This window comes from Anolis sagrei, chromosome Y (genome assembly GCF_037176765.1).
Source record: "Anolis sagrei isolate rAnoSag1 chromosome Y, rAnoSag1.mat, whole genome shotgun sequence".
In the NCBI taxonomy this organism is placed as follows: Eukaryota; Metazoa; Chordata; class Lepidosauria; order Squamata; family Dactyloidae; genus Anolis; species Anolis sagrei.
In genome coordinates this window covers 11,404,930-11,412,851 of record NC_090035.1, presented here as the reverse complement: position 1 = coordinate 11,412,851, position 7,922 = coordinate 11,404,930, and positions in this window count along the sequence as shown.

Genomic DNA, 7,922 nt, shown 5'->3' with positions numbered 1-7,922 from the left:
TACCTAGGTATTTTTAATTACAAAAATGTGAGTCAAGCACTGAAAGGATTAAATGGATGCAATGACTCAACAGGAGCTGCAATTCAGTGTAAGTAGGTATGCTTAGTAGCCACCACTCTGAGGTAGCACTCAGTGTGAAAGAAGCCTCTGTGTGAGAGAGGCCTCAGTAGGAGAAAGGTTTCATTGGGAGAAAGGCCTCAGTGTGAGGTAGGCCTCAGTGTTAGTAGGTCTCAATATAAGGCCTGAAAAGGTCCGTTGGTTGTTTTGCTTGCTTGTTTGCTTGCATGCTGGTTGCTTCTGTGGCGAGAGAATCAGCCGTCTATGAAGACGTTGCCCAGGGGACGCCCGGATGTCTTGCAACCCTGCGAGGAGGCTTCTCTCATGTCCCCCATCTAAAACACAGACATGTGCCTTTCACCTTAAGAAGAGACAAGCATCCTGAGCTCTGAGGATCACCTGGGAAGGAATCCCACTGGAGCATTGCAACACACCCAAATACCTGGGAGTCACTCTGGACCATGCTCTGACCTACAAGAAGCATTGCCTGAACATCAAGCAAAAAGTGGGTGCTAGAAACAATATCATACGAAAGCTGACTTGCACAGCCTGGGGGTCACAACCAGACACAGTGAAGACATCTGCCCTTGCACTATGCTACTCTGCTGCTGAGTACGCATGCCCAGTGTGGAACACATCTCACCACACTAAAACAGTGGATGTGGTTCTTAATCACGCATTATCACGGGGTGTCTGTGCCCTACACCATTGGAGAAATTACACTGCTTAGCTGGTATGGCACCACCTGACATCTGCTGGGAAGTAGCAGCCAATAGTGAAAGGACCAAGGCAGTGACATCTCCAGCTCATCCCTTGTTTGGGTATCAGCCAACACGTCAACAACTTAAATCTAGAAATAGTTTTCTAAGAGACACTCGCTGGAACACCTCAGCAAGCGAGAGTCCAAAAGTGGCAGGCTCAAACCCAGAACCTCAACCAATGGCTGATACCAAAGGAGAGACTCCCCCCTGGGCACACAGAAGACTGGGCGACTTGGAAGGCACTGAACAGACTGCACTCTGGCACCAGGAGGAGGGATGCAGAGCCAATCTTAAGAAATGGGGCTAAAAGTTGAATCCACGACATGTGAGTGTGGAGAAGAGCAAACCACTGACCACCTGCTGCAATCCACCCTGAGCCCTGCCACATGCACAAGGGAGGACCTTCTTGCAGCAACACCAGAGGCACTCCAAGTGGCCAGAAACTGGTCAAAGGACATTTAATCAACTACCAAACTCACAAATTTTGTATTTTGTCTGTTTGTTTGCTTTGTTCTGTTAGAAATGTAATATAATTGACTGGTTGCCCAGACACAACAAATATAAGGCCTTGTGTGTGAAGCTCCAGTGTGAAGGTTGAACTTTATTTGTGTTATGGGAACCTTGTTTTTGTGAATAGTGCAACCATATTATTTTGCCATTAAAAAAATCCTCTTATAGAAAAGATAACATTGGTCTATGTGTTTGTTCTTTTGACCTCTTTTGGTTACTGGTGCTGGGTCACGCCTCTGCTGATAAGTTACTCTACTGTGCATTTATGATAGGGGTCTTTTGTTAATAAGCCCACTCCTCACCCCAAATGCCAAAAAAAACCACACCCCAGACTATTAGAGGGTGTCACCATCACCATCATTATATTGCCAGCACCAATTAAAAACATTTGCAATATTTTGAAACATTGCAATATTTGGGAATGTTGCAATATTGAGAAAGTTGCAGTCTTTCTTCTCCTATCCAATCAAAAATGCTTCTTTTTTTAATAATTATGCAAATTTTGAGAGAAAGATTTGGCCGGAAGATGGCCCTTTCCCATGAATAAAGCATGAACAGATGCTGGGGAAGATATACGAGGTTTCCGCTGTCTCGTAACCCGGGCACAATGGAAAATGGCACGCTTTGCCTTCTGCCAATGTTTTATGGGCACAGCTCAGCACTTGGTGCCAACTCCATCCTTTCTGCTCTGTCAGGCATTGAAATGCTATTCAGCCCTGATTTTGCCTCCTATTCCTCTTCTTCCGCTACTTTCTCTACTGTTGTGTCTGCATTGTGGAACAAATGCAGTGTGATGCCACTTTAAATGCATCTGCTCAATGCTATGGAGTCCTGGGAATGGTAGTATGGTGAGGTGCCCCATTCTTCAGCAGCTTGTGAGACTACAGTTCCCAGAGTTCCAGTGAGGCCAGTGTATTCATTCTACAGTGTAGATGCACCCTTTGCTGCTTTTATTCCAATCCAGTTGCCATTTCTGAACAGTCTCCAAGGGCCGCCCTATGAATATTACATGCTGCAGTAGTCTATCCCAGATTTTTATCAGGATACGAATAAGTAGTAAAGGTGCTTTGGGCCACATATGTTACTCTTGCATTACACAAAATCTGGGAGAACAATCCCTATGAGGAGCGGCTTAAGGAGCTGGGCATGTTTAGCCTGAAGAAGAGAAGGCTGAGAGGAGATATGATAGCCATGTATAAATATGTGAAAGGAAACCACAGGGAGGAGGAGGGAGCAAGCTTGTTTTCTGCCTCCCTGGAGACTAGGACGCAGAACAATGGCTTCAAACTGCAAGAGAGGAGATTCCATCTGAACATGAGGAAGAACTTCCTGACTGTGAGAGCCGTTTAGCAGTGGAACTCTCTGCCCCGGAGTGTGGTGGAGGCTCCTTCTTTGGAAGCTTTTAAACAGAGGCTGGATGGCCATCTGTCAGGGGTGATTTGAGTGCAATGTTCCTGCTTCTTGGCAGGGGGTTGGACTGGATGGCCCATGAGGTCTCTTCCAACTCTATGATTCTATGATTCTACAACACGCAATACAGCATACGTCCTAGGCTGCATTGAGGCATGGTAGAGAAAGTGGGACCAAACTGTGTCAATTCTACCATGTGGATGCACCCTAGGCAAGCGACAGTGCAAAGAAAACAAGAGATCGAATTTGGGTACTTTTGAAACTTTGTTCTGATTGGCATTTTACATGTGCCCCTTAGGCAGAAAACCGACCCGATACCCAATTTACTTGCCTACTTTGGTGCAAGATGGACTACTTTCTATTATTTGGGTCTGTGGGTCTCGATGAAAAGAGGAAAGCAGTAATAAGTAATATTTTTATTATATCACGTGTGGCCATGTTCTCTGAGCCATGCCATTGAAACAGGCCTTTGATAGCATCAGACAGCACATGAGGATGGTTCTGCCTCGTGCCTTTGTTTACCCAATGTCGTATCTATTGCCGCCGCAATATTTTCCCCGCTTTTCTGGTATTCCTTTCCTAGAACTTTAAAATGCTGCTTTATTTCCTCAGTGTGTTTATAAGAAAGGTTATGAGTCAGCCAGAGATTTCCCTTTTGGAGACTCAGATATAAATATTTTATTGCCTCCTGGGCAATAAAAGTCCAGCTTTGAGGAATATTTGTGTGTAAAGCAAAGGTGAGCAAAGGGAGGCATTGATGGTGATCATGCATAGAATCATAGAATCATAGAATCAAAGAGTTGGAAGAGACCTCATGGGCCATCCAGTCCAACCCCCTGCCAAGAAGCAGGAATATTGCATTCAAATCACCCCCGACAGAAGGCCAATCAGCCTCTGCTTAAAAGCTTCCAAAGAAGGAGCCTCCACCACACTCTGGGGCAGAGAGTTCCACTGCTGAACGGCTCTCACAGTCAGGAAGTTCTTCCTAATGTTCAGATGGAATCTCCTCTCTTGTAGTTTGAAGCCATTGTTCCGCGTCCTAGTCTCCAAGGAAGCAGAAAATAAGCTTGCTCCCTCCTCCTCCCTGTGGCTTCCTCTCACATATTTATACATGGCTATCATATCTCCTCTCAGCCTTCTCTTCTTCAGGCTAAACATGCCCAGCTCCTTAAGCCGCTCCTCATAGGGCTTGTTCTCCAGACCCTTGATCATTTTAGTCGCCCTCCTCTGGACACATTCTAGCTTGTCAATATCTCTCTTGAATTGTGGTGCCCAGAATTGGACACAATATTCCAGATGTGGTCTAACCAAAGCAGAATAGAGGGGTAGCATTACTTCCTTAGATCTAGACACTATGCTCCTATTGATGCAGGCCAAAATCCCATTGGCTTTTTTTGCCGCCACATCACATTGTTGGCTCATGTTTAACTTGTTGTCCACGAGGACTCCAAGATCTTTTTCACACGTACTGCTCTCGAGCCAGGCATCGTCCCCCATTCTGTATCTTTGCATTTCATTTTTTCTGCCAAAGTGGAATATCTTGCATTTGTCACTGTTGAACTTCATTTTGTTAGTTTTGGCCCATCTCTCTAATCTGTCAAGATCGTTTTGAATTCTGCTCCTGTCCTCTGGACTATTGGCTATCCCTCCCAATTTGGTGTCATCTGTAAACTTGATGATCATGCCTTCTAGCCCTTCATCTAAGTCATTAATAAAGATGTTGAACAGGACCGGGCCCAGGACGGGACCCTGCGGCACTCCACTTGTCACTTCTTTCCAAGATGATATTCGGATTTCTTGGGTCCATCTATAATGTAAGCCGACAGCCTCCATGTTTGCTGGGCACTGTATCCGCTCCGGTTTTTAGTCCGAACTTTAAATGCGCTATCCAATGTCCCTTCATTTGTGGACTTTGAGTACCATTCACTGATATGGAAGACATGTTCCACCACTACTTTCCCTTTAACTTTCATGGTTGGAAAAGTTACTTTGGAGGCAATTAGAACCAAGGAACGGCAGCCCTTCACAATAACATTGGCTGGAAATGGAATCAATAGCCAAAAGGTAAGTCAATACTGAATCTATCAGTCTACTCTATTCAGGGTTTTAGGGAAATTGTGAGCAATGGCTTTGCAAGTAAATAATAATATGCTAGTAAATAATAATATGCAACAAATGTCTCGTTCTTTTGCCAATGGGAAGATGTCTTTTCTGCAGATGGTTTGTGTTTACCTGCTCCTGGCCTTTCTCTCTCTCCTCCAATTGGCATTTCGGCCTCAAATGTGTTTGCTTTTCCGTGTAAACCAAGAGCTACCTGGAAATGCTCACCTTTGCCATACCGAAAGAAACCTGCCTCCCCCAACACGGCAAATAGACTGACACCACGTGGAAAGATTGCTCCACTGGAAGTGGGAAACCAAGTTCTCCTCCCCTGTAAGCCGTGATCGCATTTGGGGGTTATGTCTGAATCTTCGTACATAGACATTTGGACTGTATATGCTCTAACCGTTTGGAAAGCAATCCTGGTACACAGCATGAGGACAGACCTGGTATTAATGAGGAAGAATGTGTTCCTCTTCTCCGCTCTTCAGGTTGGAGAGAAGGCATCTCAGAGGAAGAGCACTGCCTTGAAAATTATCCACTCTATACTCATGTATTAGTCGACCTCATGGATAAGTCAAGGGCAGGTTTGGGGCCAAAAGTGTAGGTTTTGATATGACCCAAGGATAAACAAAGGATCATTTGCTATCTAATAAGCATAAAGATGTTCATGTTGGTGATGAGGGAAGAGAAGGAAGAGGAGGAAGAAGATAATGATGGAAGAAGAGGAAAAGAAGAAAGACGATGAAAGTGGTGGCAATGAGCATGATGATTGTGATCATGGAAGAGGAAGAGGAAGCTGATAATATTGCTGTTGTTGTTGATGATGATGATGGCCATGATGGTAATAAGGAACATGATGATAATGTTCATGGAAGAGGAAGAAGAAGAAGAAGAAGACCATGATGGTAATAACAAACATGATGATAATGTTCGTGGAAGAGGAGGAGGAGGAGAAGAAGAAGAAGAAGAAGAAGAAGACAGCCGTGATGGTAATAATGAACATGATGATAATGATCATGGAAGAAGAAGAAGAAGAAGAAGAAGAAGAAGAAGAAGAAGAAGAAGACCACGATGACCTTGATGGTAATAATGAACATGGCTGTGATGAAGAAGAAGAAGAAGAAGAAGAAGAAGAAGAAGAAGGAGACCATGATGACCTTGATGGTAATAATGAACATGACTGTGATGAAGAAGAAGAAGAAGAAGAAAAAGAAGAAGAAGAAGAAGAAGAAGAAGAAGAAGACAGCCGTGATAGTAATAATGAACATAATGATAATGATCATGGAAGAAGAAGAAGAAGAAGAAGAAGAAGAAGAAGAAGAAGAAGAAGGAGAAGAAGAAGGAGACCATGATGACCTTGATGGTAATAATGAACATGACTATGATGGTCATGGAAGAAAAGGCAAAAAGAAGCTGTTTATGAAAGTGATGATAGAAGAGGAAGACCGATGATGGAGTTGATGAAAGAGGAGGTAAAGGAGGAAGATGGCAATGAAAGTGATGATGATGATGATGATGATGATGATGATAATGAATGTGATGGTGATCATCATGGAAGAGAAGGAGTTGGAAGAAGAAGATGATGATGATTACTATGCTGGAAGGAGAGAAAAGGGAGGAAGACGATGATGAAAGTGATGTTGAGGATTAACATGATTATAATAAGGAACATGATGTTGATAATGATCATGGAGGAAGAGGAGGAGAAAGAAGAAGAAGCAAAACGAGGAAGACAATGATGAAAGTGATGATTATGAGGGAAGAGGAGGAAGAAGCTGATCATGAAGGTGGTAATGGTGGTGATGATGGAAGAGAAGGAAGAGAAAGAAGAATATGATGATTATGATGATGTTAGAGGAAGAGGAGTAGATGAGGAGGGTGAAGGACAGAAGGACATGGCCGTATCATGACTTTTGTTGTGGTGGCCCCTCATCCTTTAACAGAAACTCCAATCGCAAAGGACAATCCAGCCATTCTTGGGACTGAGGTTTGCTTAGAAACTCCAAATATGTCACTAGTAGGAGAACCTAAGGATTGGTGGCCCATAGAAGCCAACAGGGCACTGAAGGACAGTGTCCAGCCTACAGCCCTGGGCCTCAATGGTCACCTCTGGCCTACATTTTCCAGCAATGTGTGCAGAGGCAGAGGCTGTCTCTGGTTACCGCTGACATTTTCCCTCTAATCCCGGCTTCTTTTAAAGGTGTTAGTAAGGTGCCGCCTCTCCAGGTACAGCTCCAGGACATGTTAATGCTTTCCTCATCAGCGGACAAACACCAAACCGTCCTCTCTAATTTTCCCTCCCCATCTCCCAACCCATCGGGGTCCAGTTTCTACACACGATGTTCCCAACAGACGGGCGTCCCAGCCGCCGTCTCGCTAGGTGACAAAAATGTGAACCGCGGATGGGCTCAGAACATCCAGTGCATCTCTTCGGCAACCGGGGCCAAGGAGCGCCACAGACGACCCTGAAGTTACAAAACAAAGAGCAGGGGAACATGTGCACCCCGAGCTGGAGCCACGTGCAGCGAGGACCACAAGGCCAGCTCCAATTGGGGGGCATCCACGTGCCCAGCGCCCAAAACATCAACACGGATGGCCTTTCCTTTAGCCTGGTTCCCTTTTGGCACTTGGAAATCGCTGCCCTTAGAAGGAGATGGAGCAATTTCTGCTCCTGTGCCTGAATAGTACAAAACCATGTAGTTGCACCAGCTTTCTTTTGGAACATCTAGTTTCGATCTGAGACAGCATGGTTGTCTCTCTGCCTTCAGCATTGATTATTCACTGCTTTGATATAGGAATCCCTTGGAGTGCACCTCCACTGAGGAATTAACACAGTTGGACACCACGGCTCGATGCGATGAAATCCTCGAAGTTGCAGATTTACAAGGTCTTTAGATCTCTCTGCTCAAATTACCTCTTAGAATCATAGAATCATAGAATCAAAGAGTTGGAAGAGACCTCATGGGCCATCCAGTCCAACCCCATTATGCCAAGAAGCAGGAATATTGCATTCAAATCACCCCTGACAGATGGCCATCCAGCCTCTGTTTAAAAGCTTCCAAAGAAGGAGCCTCCACCACA